The sequence below is a fragment of the Pan troglodytes genome, chromosome 12 (genome assembly GCF_028858775.2).
Source record: "Pan troglodytes isolate AG18354 chromosome 12, NHGRI_mPanTro3-v2.0_pri, whole genome shotgun sequence".
NCBI lineage: Eukaryota > Metazoa > Chordata > Mammalia > Primates > Hominidae > Pan > Pan troglodytes.
This window is the reverse complement of record NC_072410.2, coordinates 17,633,785-17,649,688: the sequence shown is the minus strand read 5'-3', so window position 1 is coordinate 17,649,688 and position 15,904 is coordinate 17,633,785. Positions and strand designations below refer to the sequence as shown.

Genomic DNA, 15,904 nt, shown 5'->3' with positions numbered 1-15,904 from the left:
GAGCTGTCTGCTTTTACAGCTGGGTGTTGGCCTGCCTGTTAAGTTGGGCTTCAAGGAAGAGAAAACTGAGTGAATGGTGGCTTTAGCAATAAAGATGCCTGGTCAACAAAGGGAAGCAAAGGCTCCCGATTCAGGGCTGCCGGCTCCGCAGTGCAGCTGCCGCTGGTTTTCAGCCTTGTGTGGCTTCCTAGGTGCCAAATGGCTGGGCCCCCTCCTACACTGTTGTGCTTCATACAGGAGCAAAAATCCTTCCGAAGAGCACCCCGGCTGGCTCCCCTTACATCACAATGGCCAGAACTGGGGCCTGCCCACCTGCCTGAATGTCCAGGTGTGTCCGGACCAAAGCTGAGCTCTGTTGGCAGCAGGAAGAGAGACTCCTGTTGAGCAGGCAGCCTGTTGGCCAAGCCAGCCATATCCACGGCTTCTCTGAGTTTCTCAGGTCAGAATCACGACATTAATAGTGTTATTGCCATGGAAAAGAAAATGAGCTTCAGGATAATCTGCTTTACAACGCCACTTCTGGAAAATTCCACTGGCAAAATGTAGGGCTTGCCTCTATTTTACTCCCTCTCCTAGCAAGGGGCACCTTGTTAGGAATCCTGTTTTGACAGAGCCCATGGTAGGTTTTGTCATGACCCAGAGGGAAGATGGGGCCACCAACTCCCCTCCCTTTATGAGGAGCCTCTGCCCACTTCAAAGCTGGTGTCCTGAGCTCTGCCACAGGTGAGCGAGACAGAGAAATCCACAGAGGTGTCTCCATAGAAACCCCAGGGATTCTGCACTGTGGTCACCCCCACAGAAAAGCATCCACCCTGGCTCCTCGGCCAGGAGCTGGCCTCTGACAGAAGCTGCTTCCTGTTTTCACTGCGTTTCCTCAAAGACTTCAGCTGCTCATCCTGATTTCCTGGTGAAAACAATTTCCCCATCTCTAGCCCAGTGTTGACTCCAGAACCCAGGCATGTGGGATGAGACGTCCAGGGGAGGAAGAGGAGGGGTGGAACGCTGCATGACAGTCTACTGGAGAGGAAAGATACGAATGAATGGCAGAGGTGGAGATGGTGTTTTTAAAAAGATAGAATTAAGGCAGAGGGCTCTGCCACAGGCTGCCTGCCGTGTGGACCAAGCATGGGATTTGGAGACCAATAACCCTGGCTCTGACATGTATTAGCTGTGTGATTTTGGGAGCCTCAGTTTCCTTACCTGTGAAATGGAGGTAGCAATGCCTTCTACACAGGGCTACTGTGAGCAGTGCGGATACTGTCATTGAAACATTGGGCATGCGATTATTAAAATAACGGAAACGTTTTCTGTCTTGAGATACAGTTTAATGTCACTGAAAGAGCATACGCCTTAGGGCCAGTGAGACCTCAGCTACATCCTGTCCTGCTGCTTCCCCCCTCCGGGACCATTGGCAGGTCACCAGCAAACCTCTCTGAGAGTCTGTAGAATGGGCTAATGCCATCTGCCTTGTAAAGATTAGAGAAGTTATTCTGTTTTAAATATTTATTTTTGTGGGTGTATAGTAGGTGTATATATTTATGAGCTGCATGACATGTTTTGATACAGGTATGCAATGTGTAATAATCACATCAGAGTGAATGGGGTATCCATCCACTTACGTACTTAACCTTTGTCTTACAAACAATCCAATTTATACTCTTTTAATTATTTTAGAATGTACAACTAAATTATCATTGACTATAGTTACCCTGTCATGCTATCAAATACTAGGTCTTATTCATTTTTCTAACTATATTTTTGTATCCATTAACCATTCACACCTCCCTGCTACCTCCCACTACCCTTCCCAGCCTCTGATAACCGTCCTTCTACTCTCTATCTCCATGAGTTCGATTGTTTTAATTTTTAGCTCTTACATAATAAGTGAGAACATGCGACGTTAGCCTTTCTGTGCCTGGCTTATTTCACTTAACATAATGGCCTCCATTCCATCCATGTGGTGCAAATGACTCGATCTCATTCTTTTTTCTGGCTGAGTAGCACTCCATTGTGTATATGTACTACCTTTATCCATTCATCTGTTGATGGACGTTTAGGTTGCTTCCAAATCTTGGCTATTGTGAACAGTGCTGCAATAAAACATGGGAGTGCAGATCTCTCTTCGATGCACTGATTTCCTTTCTTGTGGGTATATATCCAGCAGTGGGATTGTTGGATCATATGGCAGCTCTATTTTTAGTTTTTTGAGGAACCTCCAAATTGTTCTCTATAGTGGTTGTACTAATTTACATTCCCACCAACAGTGTATGAGAGTTCCCTTTTCTCCACATCTTCACCAGCATTTGTTATTACCTAAAGGCCATTTTAACTGGGGTGAGATGATATCTCATTGTAGTTTTGTTTGCATTTCTCTAATAATCGGTGATGTTGAGCACTTTTTATATGCCTGTTTGCCATTTTATGTCTTCTTTTGAGAAATATCTATTCAGGTCTTTTGCTCCCCCCTTTTTTTTGAGAAAGGGTCTCCCTCTGTTCCCCAGGGCGGAGTGCAGTGTTATGACCATGGCTTACTGCAGCTTTGACCTCCTAGGCTCAACTGATCCCCCATCTCAGCCTCCTGAATAGCTGGGACCACAGGCACATGCCACCACACCTGGCTAATTTTTTGCATTTTTTTTGTAGAGACGAACTCTTGGCATGTTGCTGGTGTTGAACTCCTGGGCTCAAGTGATCCGCCCACCTCAGCCTCTCAAAGGGCTGGTGAGATTGCCTACAGATAGGGTATGCGCGGGAGCTGTAGACAGCAGTGTCATTGATACTGAGATGGGAAGTCTAGGAACACCTGGGTTCCTTGTTACTATTGTTTTGCTCTTGGCAAGGAGGGATTTGGAACCATGAGGCCTGCTTTGAACAAGTTTGAAATGTGCTTAGATACCCAAGTGAGGCTGTCAAGCAGGAAAGTGGGTAGAGGAGTCAGGGGCTTCAGGGAATGATGTGGGCTGAAGGTACCATCCGCACTAAGATGGGATTTACAGCCAAAGCCTGAATGAGCCCTGGGTTGAGCCCAAGGGAGTGAAGAACCTGGAGGGAGGCTCTGCTGATGGAGTTAGATGCCATTTCGGCTGCAATCATGACCCTTGTCTGCCTAGACCTGGAGATAGAAAAATTTTCATTTCCTCTCTGCCAAGCCTCTTTTTCCACTCCTTACCCCACACGGCCACACCTACATCTCAGATCCTGAAAACAAAGATGGTTCTCAGTCTCAAGATAGTCTAGTCCCTCCCAGGTCTGGGACTAGAGAGAGGTCAGCGTGCTACTTGCTTCGGGTGCAAAACAAGGGGGTGCCAAAACACTCAATAATCAAGATAAGTAATATTTTAATGCAAAATATTTTTAAAAACCAAAATTAGTGCCAAAAAATTCATGATGAACAAAATATCAAAATGTTTTTTTAAAAGACAGCATCATTGACAGTACCTCACCCTATTGGAGCCAGAGGCGAAAGGAAAGATCTGAATTCTGCCCCTATCTTTAGGTAGAAAGTGAAGCTCCCCACTTCCCTCAGCCTGGGCCCGGCCTCCACAGCCTCCTCCAGACTCGCCTGCACATTGAAATCAATCATTCCTCTTTTAAGAAAATGCAGGTGGCTGGGCTCCATCCACCACAAGTCACTGCAAAGAGAATGTCAGGGGTGGGACCTGAGCATCGCCAGGTGATTCTATGGCACAGTCCAGACTGAGAATCCCCGAGTTAAAACGCTGCCATACTTAGGTTAATAACAGTCACTGCCGGAGTCCGGAGGACCACTAGAAAGCCAGCCACCCCTCCTCTGGGGCAGAGAGAGGCAGAAGAGAGTAATTATACTTTTATTTTTCCTGCATAGAAACTGGAGAAAAGCCAAAAGTCGGGAATCTTTCTGCCAAGCCCAGATTTATAGGTTCCTGGAGAGCCCTTGCAGCCGCAGACTGGTGGCTCACTCCTGGCTCACCTGCTCGCTCTCCAGCTGACGGTCCTGAATCCTGCCTTGACTGTCATGGCAGGTCATTAGGCATCACCAGGATACAGTGTCACCTTCCCCCACAGAAACAGCATATTCCTTTGTAAGGGGATTGTGAGAAGCAAACTCAAAGCAAATGCCGTTCACGGTGCCTGGAATGTGCTAAGGCCTCAGCAAAGGGCAGCCATTGTTACCACTGTTAATACTTAACTAACTTCAACTTCATAATAACGGCACTGAAGGTGAATATATGTATTCCTTTAGCCGAGTGGACAGATTCTGCAGGTGCGTTGGGTAGATTCACTGTGCTTTCCTCTGGGAACCTATGTTCATGTAGTCTGGGAATAAATATTTGTTATTTACCCACTGAGAACTAGGCACTAGGGCCAGGATGGGGGAAAATAAAAGACCAAGCCTCTCCCCTTGTAGTGCTTATGGAGAGACAGAATAAGTCAAAGAACAGGCAAATGTATCATTCAGTGTGAAGTAGAGGAATGTGCTTTGAAGAATAAAGTGAGATAGAAGGACAGAGAGAGCCTGGGGGTGCTATGTAAGCCAGGAACTGGGGGGCACTAGGGCACAGCCATGAATGAGGTAGAGTGAGCCATGACCTCATCTGGAGGAAGCATAGTGCAAAGGCCCTGGGTAGAAACGCTCCTGGCTCTTCCAGGAGGCCCACACGGCTGCAGTGAAATGGGAGAGGTTGGAGACTGGTGGGAGGGGAAGGGATTGGGTTCTGGGTTCATATTCTGAATGCGATGGGAAGCCATGGGAAGGTTTGAATGGGGAGAGTGTAGTATGGCTTGATCACTTTTTATACATGTTATCAAGAGATAAAAGAGGCTAATAAATCCTAATGCATTAGCCACGTGGGGCAGTGGGGGAACGGTTGCTGTAGAGGCCTCCAGTGAGGGGATACGGGGCTTTGCCTGCCATGGGAACCTTCTACCTGCCCTAGAGAGCAAACCCTCGCTGAGAACACTTCCTGAACCCTGCCTAAGGCCCAGGGGTGGGCACACTCCTGCAAGACGGGGTTTCAGGAGCAGCTCTTGGTGCCCTGGGCCTTCACAGTGACCCCCAGCTCTCACGGCCTTGCTACTGAGGGCTGCCACTGCTCTCTCTCTCCCAGCAATTATTCCATTCTCTCTGTAGAAAGAAAGACAAGAAGGCCAGAAGAGTTAGAAGCAGAATTTCTGCACCCGTGAATGGCTTCTTGAAATAACCTCAGGGTTCAAAGTGTTCACTTCCTTGGGTGCCTGAGCTCTGGTGGACAGGATGTCCCTCCTTCCAGCTGGGGGCTTTATAGCATCTGAGCACTCTCATATGGCCAGGACCTCCTGGCCTCAGTCAGTGCTGGGCTTTTTTCCAGCCTGAAATAAATGCTCAGCTTGCTGCTATTTACCAGTCTGTGTACTTCACAGCAGGCACCTAGGTTAAACCAGGTGAGGCTGCAGCCAGGCTTTGGGGAAGTGGGTGCAGCATCTTGGGAGGCCCTCCTTTGTGCAGGTCAGGAAGGAGGGCTGGAGCCCACAGCAGAGGAGGTGGGAGAACACCCAGCAGGTACATGTGCAGCTCCCACTGTGTGCCAAAGACAATCAGACAATCCCAGGTGCTCAAGGGACACAGCTAACGAAACAGGCAAAGGACCCAGCCTTTGGGGGCTGACAGGCCAGGGGGAGACAGCTCCTCTAGCTGAGCTGCCCCTTCCTTCCCAAGTAAAGTTTCTGCTGTCGCGACTCAGGGATCAAAACTGCTCTACCAATGGCTCTGGCTGCAGTCTTCCCCATGTCTCATCTTAGCCTTTACAAAGTCAGTTAAAAAACATCAGTCATGCTAAAATCACTCTTCAGGGCTGGGCATGGTGGCTCACGCCTGTAATCCCAGCAATTTGGGAGGCTGAGGCGGGTGGATCACGAGGTCAAGAGATGGAGACCATCCTGGCAAACAGGGTGAAACCCAGTCTCTACTAAAAATACAAAACTTAGCTGGGCGTGGTGGCATGCACCTGTAGTCCCAACTACTACAGAGGCTGAGGCAGGAGAATCACTTGAACCCGGGAGGCAGAGGTTGCAGTGAGCTGAGATCACACCACTGCACTCCAGCCTGGGCAACAGAGCGAGACTCCATCTCAAAAAAAAAGAAAAAGAAAAAAAGAAAAAAAAATCACTCTTCAGTCTGTGGAGATTCATTCCACAGACATGCATCATGCACCTGCTCTGTGCTGTACAGTGTTATGTGCAGAATGTTTATTGCTTGCTGTTCATTTGATTTTTTTTTAAATCATTGGATCTATATTGAATTTATATTTTTGTTGAATTTTCTGGCAGTATAGGAGCCACACAAATAAAGAGCTTACAGTGTTAAGAAAAAAATATTCAATGACACTTGATAAAGCACAATAGAGCTTACTTTATTCAGGACCATCTTGATAGATGTAGGGACAATTACAATGGCATTTTGCAGTGGGGGAGAGATTGGGCTCAACTCCGAATCCAGCAGGGGCAAATGGGAGCAGGGTCAGGGTTAATGGATGGAAATTACTGAGAGGAAACATCAAGCGTATGGGGGATTCTGGCAAAACAAACCTAACAGGCCTGAAAACAGGCCAGGGTGACCGGATATCCCCTGGGGATGGTGGAGGCTGAGGATCCTGATCAAGTATAGAGGATGATTAGATGTCAAGGATAGGAGGTTCTTGCCAAACTGACTTAGCAGGATTCTTTGCTAGGACTGGATTTTACAAGGAAGTGTACAGATGGGCTTAGCAGAAGATTGAAAAGCCTGACTAAAGTTTGGTCAAGCAGAGACTCTTTGTCAACACCGACATGCACATTTGTGCATATTTAAATCCGATTACAATTAGTGTAACTGAAATCAAGGCAGATCTGTACCTAACTGGAGTCTACCACTGAATTTGAAGAGAGGACTTGTGAAGAAACTGCAGGCTGAAATGAAGCGGGGGGCAGCAGTTTCCCACCGGGAACACCTTTTATTGCCCTTCAGTCGGACTTTGGGGTGAACTCCTGACTCGGCAAAAGCACATACAACACTGAATCTCCTGTGATACAAAGAACTAGAAGACTTCTCTGGTTTGGAGTTTTTTTGCACTGATAAATGTCTTCCCCTGAGGGTTCTAAGTGTAGCAGCGTGGAGACCAAATTCCTTACACTTGAGTCACATTCCCTCCTCAGAAGACCTCCTAACCTTGGACTTGTCCATAGTAAGGATTTAATGAATGCATGTAAATGACATTTCACACATTTTGATTTATTTGTTTTTACCAACCGTAAGAGAACTTAGCCTCCTGGGTCTTCCTGGAGAAGCAGCTATTTTCTCTTCAGATACGATATAATCTTCCCTTTTCTGTACCAATGTATTTCTCGCCTTTCCCTCCAGCCTTTTCTATTTGGACCCGTGTCATCTTCTTATTGAGGAAATCAGTCAGAGGTTGCTTTTTATAAGCTTTCTCATTCTGGTTGATTTAGCTATTATTAGACCATTTTGATTTCTTCCTAAAGTATTCATATTTAATTACATGTTTTTCTTCTGCCTTTGGTTCAAGTGTGCTAATTATGTAGTATTTAGTCTGTCTCAAGTTTATTATTAGACTTTTCATTGTTCCTCTATTTGCTAAATTGCAGAGAATTTGTATTTTTAGGATTCTCTCCATTCATGGTGTCATTCCTTGAGGAAAGCCAAAGAAATATTAAAAAGTTGGCTTTGCTCAGTGTTTCCAGCTCCAGGTGTAGAAGAATCCTACATACGGAATTGAAGCTGGTTGATTTTGTCGTCAGCCAGCTTGTGAGCGTTACTTTAACAAAGTCAGCTTGGTACTAGAGCCTTTTCTTACAATGAATGGTTGAAAACCAGGGGAATTGAGATACTGAAATGTTTCATCATCCACTTTTGGTACTTTCAGTGTAGCTCCTGCTATAGAATCTTGCTTTGAAGATGAATATAAAGCTAACCACATGGATAAACGGTGGCCTGGCTCAGAACCTGTGACTCCACCATACCACTGTGGGTTTCTGATATAAGCAGGCAATCAGCCCACAGCTGCTGCTGCAGTGCCCTTTCTTTCAACATCAAGGGAGCCCCATCTACTCGCCTCTGCTTCTTCTTGGCCATTTCACAGCTTATTAGAAGCTATTTCATAGAATGGTGAGGGGCATGACTATTACTACTATTCTCACTTGACTCAGTTGTTCATTCATTCAGTCAGCAGATATCTGCTGAAAGGCTACTATTTTAGGTGCTGAGGATAGAACTGTGTACAAACTAACTAATGTTCCTCTTCTCGTAGAGTTTATATTATATGGCAGGAAATGTACTCTAGCTAGAAACAAATGAAAATGTAATCTGTCAAGTGGTATGGTGAGTTGGTTCCCCAACTCTTTACACCCTGCTCATATTAGAGTTATGCATCACACTTTACCATGTAACAGTGGAGTTTCTCCCCCAGGAGACAGAGTATGTTTTCCTGCCCCTTGTCTTTGGACTTGGCTGTGTGACTCCCTATGGCCTGTGGGATATTTGCGAGCATAATGTGAGCAGAGGCTTGAAATGTGCTTGTAGGGTTTGGCCTGCTTTTTTACTTCTGCAAATACATATTGCCATGAGAACATGCCCTGGGTGGTCTCTGGTCCCAGAATAATGAGATACTTATGGAGCCAACTTGGACCCAACATGCAGCCTGGAGACAAGCCCAGCAGACCTGAAGAAGGAGGAAGAACCACTCAGCTGAACCCAGCCTGAATCAGCCAATCCAGTAGGCCTATAGGTCCATGAGCCTGAGAATAAAGGCTTGCTACTGCAAGCAACTGAGCTTTAGGAGTGATTTGTTATGAAGCATTATCATAGGAAGAGCTGAGTAATGGAGGTGATAGTACAGGCTAAAGGAAAAATAAAGCAAAGTAAGGAACAGAAAGTACTCATTGCAAGGGAAAAGGAGTACTATTTTCTTGTGAATGGCAGAGTAGGCTCTTTGGATATGGTGATATTTGAGCAAAAACTATAGCACTCACCACCATTGTTGAGCAGTTGCTATGTGCCAGACACTGAGTTATCTCATTTATTTTTCATACATTTAATGTGGTACATGCTGCTAATATTGTCATTTCTAAGACAAGGAAATTGAGTTGCAGAGAGGTTTTTGTGATTTGCCCAAAGTCTCACATATAGTAAATAGAAAGGTTGGGATTCTTTTCTATCTCAACCCCAGCTGGATGTACAGCAATGCACTTCTGGTACTAACCATCCAAAGTCAGCATAGTCTCCACAAGACCCAGAGCGTGGTCTCCAAACAAGACCTCCCTTACTTCAGATGCCAGCTGCACTTCAAGAGTCATCAGGCTACTCACAGTTATGACACTTTTCATAATTCAAATTCAAGGGTTCCCACAATTCCTCTGCAACCCAGGTTCAATCATTCACTAGAATAACTTGCAGAACTCAGGAAAGCACTATACTTACAATGACAGTTTTGTGTTTTTTCTTTTCTTTTCTTTTCTTTTGAGACATGGTCTCCCTCTTACCCAGGCTGGAGTGCAGTGACATGATCATGGCTCACTGCAGTCTTGACCTCCTGGGATCAAGCAATTCTCCCATCTCAGCCTCCCAAGTAGGTAGGACTACAGGCACACACCACCATACCTGGATAATTTTTGTATTTTGTTTGTTTTTCTTTCTTTTTTTTTTGTTGTTGTTGTTTGCCTTGCTTGTAGAAACAGGGTTTCTCCATTTTGTCCAGGCTGGTCTCAAACTCCTGGGCTCAAGTAATACTTCCACCTCGGCCTATTAAAGCACTGGGATTATAGGCCTGAGCCACTGTGCCTGGTCCAATTACAGTTTTAGTATAAAGGATACAATGAGGAGAAACAACCAAATGAAAGACAGAGTGAGCTCTAAGGAGCATAGAGTTTCCATGCCCTCTGCTCATGGAATCAGGGCATAGCACTCTCCTGGGACATTGATCTGTTCACTGACCAGGAAGCTGGTCCTGAGCTTCAGTGTCCAGAGTTTTTATTGGGGTTCATTATGTACATTATTGATTGAATCATTGATGCCATAAGGGACTCAATATCTAGCCCCAAACCCTCCCTGGAGGTCGGGTGGCTGAAAGTTCCAACCTTCTAATCATGTGGTTGGTTTTTCTGGTGATCAGCCCCATCCCGAAGCTATCTAGAGTCCCACCATGAGTTGTCTCATTAGCAGGAGAAAGACGTCTCTATCATAAATTTCAAGAGTTTTAAAGCTCTGTGCCATGAACATGCAAATAAAAAAGGTGGAAATGGAAACTCCCTAAACAGATTAAATAGCAGAATTGATTCAGCAAAGAAAAACTTTGTAAACTGGAAGAAAACCCTAAAGAAATCACCCAGAATGCACAACCAAAAGATGATGAAATGGAAAATAAGAGAGGTTTGAAGATACAGAGAATAAAGTGAGAACTTCCCTCAAATGTCTAAATAGTGTGACAAAAGGAGAAAAAGGAAGAATGAAAGAAGCAAAATTGGATGACATAATGGTTAAGAATTTCTAGAAATGAAGGGAAGACTTTAGCTTCCTCAGCTTTAGGTAGCCTAACTAATGTCATGTAGAATATTTTTTAAAAATCTGGAGCTTCTAGATAATTGAACACATGGAGGTTCCTGGAGGGTAGTGTGCCCTGAGAGGGCATAGAAACTCCATATCCTCTCTCCCACACCTCATCCTACACATCTCTTCAATCTGGCTGTTCATCTGTATCCTTTGAAATATTCTTTATAATTAACCAGTAAATATTCCTTTTTTCCAAACTTTCTTTTTCCCTAATTATGGAAGAATTTGGGATGCAAGTACCAGCTTCTGCTAGACAAGGTCTCTCCTATAGGATTCACTGTGGCTGATAAAGTACACAGTCTATTCTTCCTGGAAATAGATTTTATTGAAATATTGCTGATCCAGCCCACACAGAAGAATGTGCCTATAAAAATTCTCCAGAGCTTTGCCAAATACTTTTTAAATAGAGAGGAGAATGTGGTAGTTTTGTATTACTAAGATAACAGTAGTAGCATCCACAATGATACAGACATAATAAAGTATTTCTTTAATGGCACTCGAAAGTAAAAATAGGGCCAGATGTGGTGACTCCCACTTGTGATCTCAGCACTATAGGAGGCTGAGGTAGGAGGATGACTTGAGCACAGGTGTTCAGGACCAGGCTGGGTAACAGAGCCTGTCCCTACTTCATTGATTAATTAAAATGGAAAAAATAAAACAAAGATTAAAAATAAAAAAGACATCTGCAACTGAGCATAACATAGAGAAATTATAGAACACCAAAAATAAAATTTTTAAAGTCATCCAGAGAGGAGAAAAATAAACCCAGCCAGATTAAACACAAAGGAATTACAAGACTGACAGCTGATTTCTCAACCTACAGTGAAGCAAGGAGACAGTGGAATGATGTCTTCAAATGACGAAAACTGCTAACTTACAAAGGACTAGAATGGGTAAAGGATGGTAACTGAGGCTTTTAAAATAAAGTGGAAATGGGAACCAGAAAAATAAAAAATTTTTAAAGAAACTTGGAGGTGCCATCAATTGGGTTTGTGGGTTAGAGAATAGGTAACCTTCAATCACAACTCTAGGGGGTGCATGCTGATTTTCTTGAGTACTGTGTTGCCATCTACTCAAAAGTTGGAAGTCAGAAAGGAGTGAATTGGAGAAAAAGATGATGAAATAGGGATTTTGTTGTTGTTATTACTATTGTCATTTCTGATTATAAGTGTGAAACATGACACATACATAAATATTCATTTTAATAATCTCTTTGATTTTGTCATCTAATAAATGAAAATTAAAATCACAACAAGACAGTCTTATATCAGTCAGAATGGCTATTGTTTAAAAGTCTAAAAACAACAGATATTGGGCTGGGCACAATGGCTCACGCCTGTAATCCTAGCACTTTGGGAGGCCAAGGTGGGCAGACCAACTGAGGTCAGGAGTTCAAGACCAGTCTGGCCAACATGGTGAAACCCAGTATCTACTAAAAATACAAAAATTAGCTGGGTGTGGTGGCAGACGCCTGTAATCCTAGGTACTCAGGAAGCTGAGGCAGCAGAATCACTTGAACCTGGGAGGTGGAGATTGCAGTGAGCCGAAATTGTGCCACTGCACTCCAGCCTGGGCAACAGAGCAAGACTCCATCTCAAAATTAAAAAAAAAAAAAAAAAAAAAAACAGATGTTGGTGAGGATATGGAGAAAAGGGAACACTTATACACTGTTGGTGGGAATGTAAATTAATACAACCCTTATGGAAAACAGTATGGAGATTTCTCAAAGAACTAAAAGTAGAACAACCATTTGTCCCAGCAATCCCACTACTGGGTATACACCCAAAGGGAAAGAAATCATTATATCAAAAAGCTACATGCACTTGTATGTTTATCACAGCACTATTCACAGTAACAAAGATATGGAATCAACCTAAGTGTCCATCAGTGGTGGATTGGATAAAGAAAATGTGGTGTGAATGTATACCATGAAATACTACGTAGCCATAAAAACGAATGAAATCATGTCTTTTGCAGCAACATGGAAGGAACTAGATGCCATTATCCTGAGTGAAATAACTCAGAAACAGAAGGTCAAATACTGCATATTCTCAATTACAAGTGGGAGTTAAACAATGGTCACACATGGATATATATGAGTGTGTGTGTATGTGTGTGTGTGTGTGCGTGTGTGTATACACACACAGAGAATGTAATAATAGACATTAGAGCCTACTAAAGGCAGGAGGGAGGGAGGAAGGTTGAAAGATTACCTACTGGGTACAGTGTTCACTATTTGGGCGATGGGTTCACTAAAACCCCAGACTTCACCATGATGAATATATGCATGTAAGAAACCTGCACTTGTACTCCTTAAATATATAAAAAAGTTTTTAGGCCAGGCGCAGTGGCTCATGCCTGTAATCCCAGCACTTTGGGAGGCTGAGGTGGGTGGATCACGAGGTCAGGAGATCAAGACCATCCTGGCTAACACGGCGAAACCCCATCTCTACTAAAAATACAGAAAATTAGCTGGGCGTGGTGGTGGGCGCCTGTAGTCCCAGCTACTCGGGAGGCTGAGGCAGGAGAATGGCATGAACCCGGGAGGTGGAGCATGCAGTGAGCCGAGATCGCACCACTGCACTCCAGCCTGGACAACAGAGCGAGACTCTGTCTCAAAAAAAAAAAAAAGTTTTTTAAATTTTAATGTGGAAAAAAAAATCTCTGCAATTTTCTATGGTTAGAAATATTTTATAGGTTTTTTTTTTAAAATAAGGTGACACATATCTGGGGAAGAAAATTAATAAATTGTGAAAATACATGCAAAGAAAACTCTAACCAGTCATTGCTAAAGAGTTAACTCCTGTTAAAACTTTGTGGTTGAGGAGTTTGAATGCCTCAACGTTCTGGTACCAGTAGGATACTCAGGCAAACCTTTAGAAGCAGGGCACAAGTGCAGATGCTGATTGATTTTTGATGGTTGGCTGAGCATGTGTTTAACCTTTGGTTGAGACGTTTGTACTTCGACCAGAAGAGGAAAAAAAGCATGAAACGACGTTCTCGGCACTTTCCCCTCATGCTCTATGCCTACTGCAGTGAACTAGGATTGACAAGGCAAACGTTAGTCATGAATGCATTAACCTCGTTTCCTTGGGAACCACCGAATGGAGGGGAGAATGCTGGTCACATTTAGCAGCCTGCTACGTGTAAGGCAATTAGTTCCAGGATTTGTCAGATGACAGTTCTATTTTTGAGCACTTTCTTATCAATTAGGAGAAAAATATCTGACGTGCAGAGATTTCTCAGCAGTTTGGGTTGCGACTTAGTTTACAAGCAACAGAAAGGCAAGTTCAAACTGCCTCATACAAAGATCATTATAATTTGTCCCTCTCAGTGGAGGGTCTTGATGGATCGACTCAGGGTAAGCGTGTAAATGAGGAGTGAAGAGGCCGATGTTTAGCTTGTGCTCCTCAGAATGGAAACAGATCGTGGCAGACATCTGCTTCATCCTCAAAGGCAGCCCACACAGTTCTTCAGTGTTTTTCTCTGGAAATTAATAGTGATGTAGATTATGGAAGTAGTTATTTTATGTTAATCATATGGGTTTGGGGAAGTTTTGAGCAAAAATAATAAAAATAATCACCACAACCGCAGCCATGTACTATACGCCAGGCTGTGTGCTAAACATGCACATCCATCGTGTCACCCAAGCAGCCCAGCAAACCCTGGGAGCAGTCAGGAGATGACATATTGGCCTCCAGTATGAGCTTGAAAAAAGAAAATTAAGAAAGTTGTGAAGAATTCATAAACTAGAAGTTCTGTGGGTGCGGATAGTATCCTTTATCCACCAGCTTACAATGTATTTATGCCCATTTGAAGTTAAGAAAACCGAGGCTTAGCTGGGCATGGTGGCTCACATCTGAAATCCCAGCACTTTGGGAGGATGAGGTGGGAGGATCACTTGAGCCCAGGAGGTCAAGACTAGCTTTGGCCACTAAATGAGACCCCGTCTCTACCAAACATACAAACAAACAGTCTGATGTGGTGTCACACACCTGTAGTCCCAGCTACTCAGCAGGCTGAGGAGGCAGGATGGCTTCAGCCCAGGAGATTGAGGCTGCAGTGAGCCATGTTTGCGCCACTGCACTCCAGCCTGAGTGACAGGGCAAAAAGAAAAAAAAGAAAAGAAAAGAAAGAAAGAAAAGAGAAAACTGAGGCTTAAAGATCTTAAAGCTGCAGAGTTAAAGTTAGTTAAGAGCAAAGCAGAACTTGAGCCTAGTTATGTCTGTTTGCATGCCACAATCTTATTATGCCTCATTATTCAGAGCATGGATCCCGCCTTGCAGCACAGCCTTCACCTGAGGCTTGGCCTCACCCAGATCTACTGAATTAGATTCTCCATTGTAACTCGACCCCAGGTGGTCCTGAGGAAAGTTTGAGAGACTTGACTCTACACCCATGCAGCGAAGGACAATTGCCATGGGAAATGTCATCACTGGCCATCACTGAAGTGATATAGACAAAGTGCCAAATGAGTGGGTAGACAGAGAAGACCTAGGATTTTAGAGAAGGAGGCTGGTGTCAAGAACTGGGATGGTAAGGGAAATCTACCCAAAGGGGGTGAACCTAGAGGGAAGAGTTGGGACCCAAGTCCACTAGCACTTGAAAAATATTTTGCAAAACATCCTTCCCACCTAACCACTCCTCTGTCTCCATGCACAGCGGCTACTGGAGTATCCAAATTGCCCCAGGCACTGTCTTTCCTGAAGTTCATGATTTTGTCCGTAATCTGGTGACTGCCTATGTTGGGAAGCACTACCAAGTTGTGAGGACAGCTCAGGTGAAATGAGAGACTGTCTTCCGGCCATGATGGCACTGGAGAATGTCTGCCTTGCAGTCTGAGTATGTGTGGTGAGACTAGTCATCCACTAAACCTGCATGTCTTTCAAAGCAATCTTAAATTAGAAATCTATCTCCAAGGAGTGTTTTCTGTATTTAAATTCAAAGATGAAATACACATTTTTTAAAAATACACATATATAGGCATCGTGTTAGTCTATTCTGGCTGCTATAATAGAGTAGTATAGACTGGGTGGCTTATAAATAACAGAAATATATCTCTCACCATTCTGGAGGCTGGAAGTCCCAAGATCAAGGCATAGTAAACTTGGTTCTCGATGACAGCCCTCTTCCTGGTTCATAAACAGCACCATCTCACTGTGTCCTCACATGATGGGAAGCGTGAACAAGCTCTCTGGGGTCTTGTCTCATAAGGGCACTAATCACATTCATGAGAGCTCTGCTTTAGTGACCTAATCACCTCCCTAAAGCCCCACCTCCTAATACCATCACCTTGGGGTTAGGATTTCAACATATACATTATGGGGTGGGAGGGACAGGGTCACA

The 15,904-nt window shown here is 44.1% G+C and overlaps 1 protein-coding gene across 1 annotated transcript in view; it reads left to right on the top strand.

The window, feature by feature from the left end:
• Positions 1 to 327: 327 nt before the first annotated feature.
• GPR45 (G protein-coupled receptor 45) overlaps positions 328 to 15,904 on the top strand; it is a 61,659-nt gene continuing 46,082 nt past the window's right edge. Inside the window, exon 1 of the mRNA XM_024354612.3 lies at positions 328 to 542. The gene's annotated coding sequence lies outside the window, so the exon portion shown is untranslated. The remainder of the gene's footprint in view (positions 543 to 15,904) is intronic.